Raw genomic sequence first — 8765 nt, 5'->3', positions numbered from 1 at the left:
GAATCTCACATAGCTTCCCAACTGGGGGACTAAAAACAGAATGAGAGCATTGGAAATAAAGAACTTCTAATTTCACCTTATGGAGTAGTGTCATCCTTGTAGCCCTCACTGAGATCCTGTGGAAATATCAATCTGGAGTCTTAATTAGACACATCTGGCCATGACTCAGTCTATTTTATGGTGGCTTTGCCAGATACTTATTTTCCCTGATATAATGCTCTCAATATTCGTTCCCTTATCAACTGCATCCCACTCACCAGGCACCTCCTCTGTGCCTTCCATGTGCTTTCTACCTGCACAGAGAGTGCATGGAGATGTGCCTTTCATCAACTAAGTGGCTATGCTCTAAAAGACATAATGTACCCTCTTTGGACCCAGTTTCCTTATCTATTATTATAACAAAAGAGGTTAACTGATCCTGTAACTTCCATCCAACTCTGAGCAAGAGCTGTAATTGCTGGGAAACAGGTGTACTCAGGAAAGCCATAGCTAGGGCCTTATATTCACAAAGGGCCTCTAATTTGGCCATTTGATCTGGCCTTCTAAAAAGGTTATTTGATTTTATTTGTTATGTGTTTAAAGTATGATTTTAAGTATTTCAGTGTGCTACAATTTTTGGTATCCAGTTCTAGCATTTCTTCTTTTATGTTAAACACTCCAAGAGATTCAAAAAATGGAAGTGTCTCAGCTTTCTCTAACATCTGAGTGAGTGAGGCCCTATTATTCAACGAGCCTATTTACATCTCTCTCATTCTCCCTATGGTCTATGAACAGGTTACTGTGGGATGGAGAAGAGATTTGGTTTTATGAAGTGACGAACTGGTGTTCTGACTAAACTCAAATGTTTTGGTGACTGCTGGGGTGGAACCCAATAATTCTGCCAAGTTAGGATTAGTACCAGCTCTACTTCCTCTCAGTGGAGATTCAGCCCAAACTCACAGTTAAAGAGAAATAAAACAAATCCACGGTGCAAGTAGACTTCAATTATAACAATCACCAGAAATTGTTTTCAAAGCTTCAAAGAAAGAAAAATGGAAAACCTCATCAAACACATTAACACACTATTTGTAATTTGCCTAATGGATATCTTTGTTGAAAACTATTGCTAAAGAGATGGGTGAAGAGCCAAAATGGTCAACAGATTAGGCCAAATCAGGCAAAACAAAAGCCCCCAGGACCTCTTTTATTCCACTTCACCACAGTCTTCCACACACGCTGTTTCTTATCAGTCTTGTCAGTCACAGCCTGCTCCTTTGAACGCTCAGTATCAAGGTAAGATTCACAGATTATTTTACAAAATAACCATCTATCACTTTATATAGTCACAAAAGTTGTAAAAGTGTACTAAATATATGTTTTACTTTATATCTGAGGGATTTCATTTAGTTCCTTACTAAAGATGGGATATCAAAGCATTGAGTATGATTGAAACATTCAGTGTATGCAGTGGTTTTATTTAAACATAGGTTAAGTTTTGGAAGTCAATTCACTTTTCAGTCTACTAGAGCATCAAATAGGAAATAACCAGCAGGAGTCAACAATGTATGGTGCAGGGCTATGAAAAACTGAGTGCCTGTTTTGTGCTATTTGGCTCAAGCACAGACACTAATTTGTCCATATAAGATACCACGTCTATCCAGCCACTTTTAAATGAAATCTGTTCTTTTCTCAGTCTTCCTTACTGCGCAGCAAATGCCTATTCCAACCCAATCCAGTTCTTTGGTAATGGGTGAAGCAAAAGATAAGAGCACTGTTTTCATGTATTTTCAAGATCAAGTTTTGCTCTCTGTTCTCTGCCCAAGTAGCTACCTGAGTACGTTTTCTCTATATTCTATGTGATGCCAAAAAGCAAAGTACATTTTGTAGTTGACAAATGGCATCTCTGTTTTAGAAAAACAATTTTTCTGGGAAGTAAGAGGTTTTTCAAATTTTCTGCAGATGTCTGGAAATTCAGAGTCTCGAAGCAAAAAGAAAAACCAAACACACACACACACACACACACACACACACACACACACACACACGCTGAAAATTTTCTATTTAGATGTCTACCAATATAGAGATATAAAGAAAAGTAAATCCACCCTTTTTACAAGTCCCAAGGTCCATCACTAATGAGCCCACAGCCAGCAAAGGGCTGGGTTTCAACACAAGGAAGGGTCTGGGTCTGGCTACAGCCTTCAACATTGATGGGGAGTTGCTGAAGCTGTGTGATTTAGGAAACCCTGGGGCACACGGGGCTTCTGGATAGCACTTTTGCACTGTAGATTAGGCTGTGGCTACTGCCTCTGTGCAGCATCTGCCTTATCTGGTGTTCAGACAAGAAGTACATGTGAGCAGGTCTCATTGGAGGAAGCTGGCTTCCAAAAAGAGGTTAAGTGGCTAGCTTGAGAGAAGAGAGAGCTAGGCGTGGGAGACCCAGGATTGGGCCATCAGAGTTAGGGATTCCAGCCCTCTTTATCCTGCTGTGACGCTATCTCCACTCTGCTAAAACAAAGTGTTGCTGTAATTATCCACCAGTGGGGCAGGCATCCGTGCTCTTTGCTGTCATTGGGGGAAATGATTCCGGTTAGCAGTAAACAACGTTTACTTCTGTTTTGGAGGTCCACATGCATGGGGCAGGTATGGTATTAATTCTTTCTGGCAGCCATCTCCTGGAGGGAAAGGGAGAGCCAGAATGATGTCACAGACAAATAGAAAGGAACAGCAAGTTTTACACATGCTGGCTTTACAACGCTAGCCAATTCCCCCTGTGACGTCTGACTGGAGCTGAGTAACGCACTTGAGAACGGTTTTGCCATTCTCTCAGATACAATCTTTAACCCCTTATATGAATGGATCCTGTGACACCGTGGCATGGGAAAAACTGATACACTGTCAGGCTAAACACATAACAAAATTTAAACTGCTTTTATTCTCCTCCTTCGGATTTAAAGATGCCGGGGACAGTACTGCTGATAACTTCTCGTGCTGGTGTGGCAGAAACGGCCACATCAGAGCTCTGCCTCACATGCCTGCTCACCTCCTGATGGCCATCCAATTAACCTATTCTGGACCCTCTTATTCAGGGTGCTGCAAGGCGTTCCCACTTCGACAATCAGCTTCATTCTCACAGCTTACTCTTCTGTCTCGCTGGAATCGATTTTCTTTGTGATAGGGTGGGACCTCACAAAATTTCATTCTTTAATAGCTCACATGGTTTTTGCTGTACTATGAAACCATCAATATCTGTACAATATTATTCTTTAAATTGACTAATTTTTTCCTATTATGTTAAAATTTATATCACTACTGTAAATGGATAGAGTATATTAGTTGCCTTAAATAGAAGGTAGCTAAATATACATATACATAGTATATGGTATGTGTATATATATCATATGTATATATAATGTGTATATATATATATATACAGACACATATATATACATACACACACAATGAATACAAAAACATGCTTTAAAATTTAGATAAATAATGGTACCTTATATATTGTATGTCAACTACAATTATATATACATACAGGGCGTGGAGTAGAGAGTAGGAATGGAGTCAATGGAATTTTAATAGATAAGTATGATATAGGGGGTGGGAGGGCAGTAGATGGAGGAGGGGGTTTGTTTCTGTGTGAAGGGTGAAAAGGATAACTATTGCATTGTTCTGTACACCTGAAACTAATAATAAAAAATAAATAAATAAATAAATAATGGTACCTTATGGTAAAGGCTCTGAATGTGATGTCTAGACACTCTCTATTAAAAAAAAAGAAAAAAAGAAGAAGGGTAAGGGATGCTGTAAGGAGTATTACACATATGCCAACACTAAATTAAGATTTTCTCCTTTGTGTGATCAGGATTGAAAGAAAATTAATTTTAAAAAATCATTTTTTCATTATGGGACTCAAAGTAATGATGTTAGGTCAACTAATATCTTATGTGCTGTCACACTTTGGGAAATATTTCAATGAAGAGTTTGGGGAAATATACCTAAATTTAAAAGAACATTTCTATCACTCAGTTAGACACTAGTGAGAAAGAGAACTTGAGGAAAGGGTAGATGTTGCTTTTCCCCAGTCAATTCGATTCTACATTCAATATGAACTATGGACTCATATATTTCAAGTAGCTTATTCTCTTATTGGTGAGAAAAAAGAAATAAATTTGAAACAAGTGCAAGACAAATCAACACTCAATTAAGGGTGTAGGCTAGCTGAATATCTGGGGCAGATGAGAACACACAGGAGCCTTTGGGTTCCCCTGCATGAATAAAGCACAGAAAGTAGCCCCTAGAGGCAGGCGAATTAGAAACAGGGAACACATTTGGATGGAAGTACCCCACCATCCCCCCCCCACCCTTGTCCAGTTCAGGGCATAACAAGAGAAGGAAGCTGGGATTTCTGCCCCTACTTTTCCACCCCAGGAAGTACTATCAATGTGCAAAAGAGGGAGAGAAACCCCACTCACACTCCTAAAAACGTGGTCCTTGGATGCTCTATTTCCTTTTTCAAGAGCTGGTGTGTGTTGTGTAGAGTATGGACCAAGGAGGGCTTTAGCACAAAGTATCCTGCAGGAACAGAGTGAAAAAAACAAACAAGTTTGTTGAAACATATGGCAAATGTTTTAAAACAGGTTTTTATAATGCAGCTAATTATTAAAAACTAAAGAAAATGTTTTGCCTCCTGTTTAAATCACCACCCAGTGGCTTTCTATGTGTTTTCTAACAAATAACAATAGCAATAGTGCAGCCTTTTTTAAGCATGAGGACTTTCAGTGTCTATAGATGGAGAAAATACATAATGATCAAAGGCTGCTGTTAATTCAGCGAAGTAAGTGAATTTGTATTTTATTCATCACCTCCCCTATAGACATTTAAAAAAATAGCAGTGTGTGTTTATATGACATATTATTTATTTAGTCTACCCATACTAAATGTGCATATGGATTTACAGACCCCCTCACAGTAAATGCTGCTACCCCCAGGGGTCCCAGACCTACTGGTCGGGAACCAGGGAAAAGGACAGGTTTATGATTGATGACAACGTGGAGGGCCTAGGGCACATCTGCTGGTCTTCCTTCGCTTTTATCATCCTGACCCTCACACTTTCCTCCTGAAACTCTGCACTCTGCTTTGTGTACTGAAAATATTTTCTGTATAAACTTCAACAAGTTGGTTATGGCTTCCACCATGGAAAGTTTTATTTTTTTTTCTTCCAAAAAGTGAGTTGCACTTTGAATGGACACTTGCACAACTGGGAGAAAAGCCATTCTTTTTTATTGTAAAATTCAAGATGCACCCATTCTGCTGTATTCAATGATACTGTATTCCTGAAGCATTTGTTGCATGACTCTTCATACCTTGGTGACACACGTATTCAATAATAAATAAAAACAAAAGGATTTCTTGCATCTGAGTCTAGTTTCCCTTTGCATCATTAACCAACAGGTCAACAAAAATCTACCAATAAAGCTATTACTTGCTGCACAAAGCACAGCTTAATAACATTGCAAGCTTACTTTCTGGAATTTTAATTCATTTGTCCTATCAAATTTTATCGGAGGTTATGATTCAAAATGTGCTTGTGTACTTTAGCCCAACAGTACTTTCCTTTGTGGAGGGGTCTGCCTTTTGTGTGATCCTATAGACAATTCTTTCTTACAAGCAGTTCCTTCAATCTCTCATACACATATGTTCCTGCAGTCCCCTCTCCCTCTTGCATCAACAATATCTTCCTCTTATTTTAGCACAACACTCTAATCAACTTGTCTATACTTGCTGTCCACATAGACTCATGTCCTAGCCAGTTTCAACCCACTCCCCTCTGGCTTCTGTCCCCATTACTCCACTGAAAGTGCTCTTGTCACAGTCACAAACCACTTCCATATGGGCCCAAAGATCACTTTTTAGTTCTCAGGTCACTTGCTCTCTCAGATGCATCTGACATGTTGACAATTCCTCTTTAAAAACTTGCTTGTTTATTTCCATAATACTCTTTCACACATTCAATTCAGGACAACTTGTTCTGGGCACAAAGAATAGAACACTAAAAAAGAAAGACTGGGGTCTCGATACGCAGTGACAATGGAGTGTGCTAAATGTTATGGTGGAGAAAATAAAGTGCTAAGAAAGGACCTATGAGGAAGCCTAATTGGATTTGGAAGGTCAGGAAAAGCTTCCTGGAGAAGTAACATTTAATCCAAGACCTGAAAGGTGAATAGAAGTTAGCCAGAGAATGGAGGGAGCGTAGTGGCAAAGGGTGCCGAAGACCAAGGAAGAGTAAGATGCAAGAGCTTGGAAGTGAAGACAGAGCATGGAGAGCTCCAATGGTTTAGTGCCAATCATATGTAGGGATTTGGGCGTGGGGGGTAGAGAAAGCGGTAAAAAAATGTCCCTGGAGTGAGGAGGCATCGCATCATGACAGGCCTTGTAAGACAATTTAAGAATACTGGACTGTTATTGAAGGCAGTGGGAGAGCCATTGAAGGATGCAGAGCCAGAGAATGACTGAAGTAGGAGAAAGGATTGCAATAGGGCAAGGTTAGAAGAAGAAAGGCTCGTTAGGAGTCTGTGACATTGATCTAAACAACAGAGAGTGGTAACGTTATTGGCCATGACAGAGGAAGAAACAACAACATTTACTGATTGATTTGGGGCCAGAACGGGGGACAACGCCTGGTCAGGGAGATGGGAGAGTCAATAATAATAACTGTGATGAGCTATGTGGTGGTGCTTTTCACTGATTTGGAAAGCACCCAAGTAGGAATAAGATGTAGCTAAAGGTGGAAGGGAGACTATAAATTCAGTTGGAGTTTATTGATGCTCTTCAAAAGCAGAGGCATGCTTGTACAGGCAGTGGGGACCCTGAAAAGTACTGGCTCTCCTCTGACCCTCTAAGAGATAAGTAAGGGATGAGGAAATAATGACAATTTCTCTGTTCCTAGGAGCCTTCTTAGGGAGCATGTGTGAGTGACCCACAATACAAGATGGGCACTCTGGGAATGACATGCTTCTAGAGGGGAATCTGCCTTTCTTCTTAGCAGGACACTTCCCATGACAGTCAGAAGCCACAGCTCAACACCCAGGGCTCTGACAATTGGGGTGTCAGGGAACCTTCAAGATGAATCAGACACTTAGTGCGAAAGGTCACATGGCTTCATTGCCACGTTCTCAGCAGTATGCTTTAAGAGGCCTCAGAGGTCGTGGCTGAGGAGTTGAGGGGAAGTCGGAGTAGGCCTGAAGTAGCTAAAGCCTGAGCTGGGGGTTCTTGCCCTTTTTCAGGATTCTGGCAATGCCTTGGCAACAGATCCAGGTTTGGGGTCAGCAAATCAGACCAAGTTGCTATAAGTATAGAGAGATGAAATATAAAGGGAGAACAGAGCTTTTTTTCATCTTAGCTTTGTTGGCTCATACATTTCCTTTTGTATTTTAATGGTGCATACCATTTGCAGTGGAGGTCTCATTTCTTGCAAGATCATTGCTTTTGCAATCCTATCTGGAGCAATATACAAAAAGGATCATAAAAACATGAGGAACTGTATTTCAGTCATTTTTAAGAAATCATTCAAATCGTTAGATATTTGTTTAATGTCAGTATACTTCTAACGCCCCTAATTGAAATAGTTTCTTTCTCTGTGCTGTTAGCAGTGCAAAAATTAAAGAATTCAAGTTGTATGGTCCAAGGGGACCACTTTTTGTTTTGTTTTGTTTTCAACAGGAGGTTTTCAGTTTATATTCTCACTACTTATCATCTATCGAGTCCTATGTCTCTCTCCACGCTAACACTTTATATACTAATACAACATGCCTCATTAAAAGGCTGATACACTCACCATTCATGGGGTGTATTTCCCTCTAGGCGGTCAGTTAGGAATTCCCAGAAAATTATGTCGAGTATATTTGAAGGGTTGAATTTCTTCCACAAATGAGTACATTTTTCCTAAGAACTACAGCAGGAGATACAAGGATTAGAGCTCATCGGTGACCTGAATTTCTGTAAGCAGAGCACGATCAGCTCTCAACAGCGCCTTACAAAGGTTGGCCAATTCCCTTCGGCCATGTTAGTCGTTGTTAGGCACACCAGGAGTGACTTAACTCCTTTTACAAAAAAAAAAAGCAATTGTTCTGGTGCCTTCCAGGCATGTTTAGTCATCAGCACCATCTTTTGTTGCTTCCAGCATCATACTACACCCATCCTGTCCCCTGTAATAGTTTTAGCTAAAATGGAAGTGGCGGCAGATTAACACTAATCATCCCGCACCAGTAACACAGCTATTCTTGTGCACCAGGCACTGTGCTGATCGCTGTTTTACATGATCTCATTTAATTCTCAGAACCACCTGTGATGTGGAATTATTGGCTGCATTTTAGAAATTACAAAACTTAAGTTCAGGGAGAGGAAGACATTTCCCAAGGGTCACCCAGAACTGGGGTCTAAACTCCATTGCTTGACTCTTGAATCTTTTTCTTAATCACTAGACCAATGGCTTGCAAATTTTGTTCCCAAAGGATGAGGGGGCAGAACTCCAGGATCCTACCCCAACCATAGCAACTCTTCTTTTGGTGTTTTATGTACTGAGGTCCAGTGTAGAGCTCATGGAAGTAAGTGCTCACCAACCATGTTTTAAAAAGTCTGAAGCTCTTGCATTCGCCATGAGCAGCATCTAAACCAGATCTGTATTTACACGGAGAACCCAGAACTGTCTGTATTGTGCACTCTAGTGCCACTAAATAACTGACTAAATGTCAGTAGCACTGATTGGCTACAAAGTA

The 8765-nt window shown here is 40.3% G+C and overlaps 1 long non-coding RNA gene across 1 annotated transcript; it reads right to left on the bottom strand.

Annotated features, from left to right (window-relative positions):
• Positions 1 to 2047: 2047 nt before the first annotated feature.
• Positions 2048 to 4532, bottom strand: LOC109388126 (uncharacterized). Its single transcript, XR_002125147.1, has 3 exons — positions 4464 to 4532; positions 3714 to 3752; positions 2048 to 2654 (listed from the first exon to the last, which is right to left on the bottom strand). It is a non-coding gene; the product is annotated as an uncharacterized LOC109388126 (long non-coding RNA).
• Positions 4533 to 8765: the final 4233 nt, after the last annotated feature.

The sequence above is a fragment of the Hipposideros armiger genome, unplaced genomic scaffold, assembly GCF_001890085.2.
Source record: "Hipposideros armiger isolate ML-2016 unplaced genomic scaffold, ASM189008v1 scaffold_182, whole genome shotgun sequence".
NCBI lineage: Eukaryota > Metazoa > Chordata > Mammalia > Chiroptera > Hipposideridae > Hipposideros > Hipposideros armiger.
Note: the sequence above shows the minus strand (reverse complement) of the source record. Positions and strands in the feature narration are given on the sequence as shown.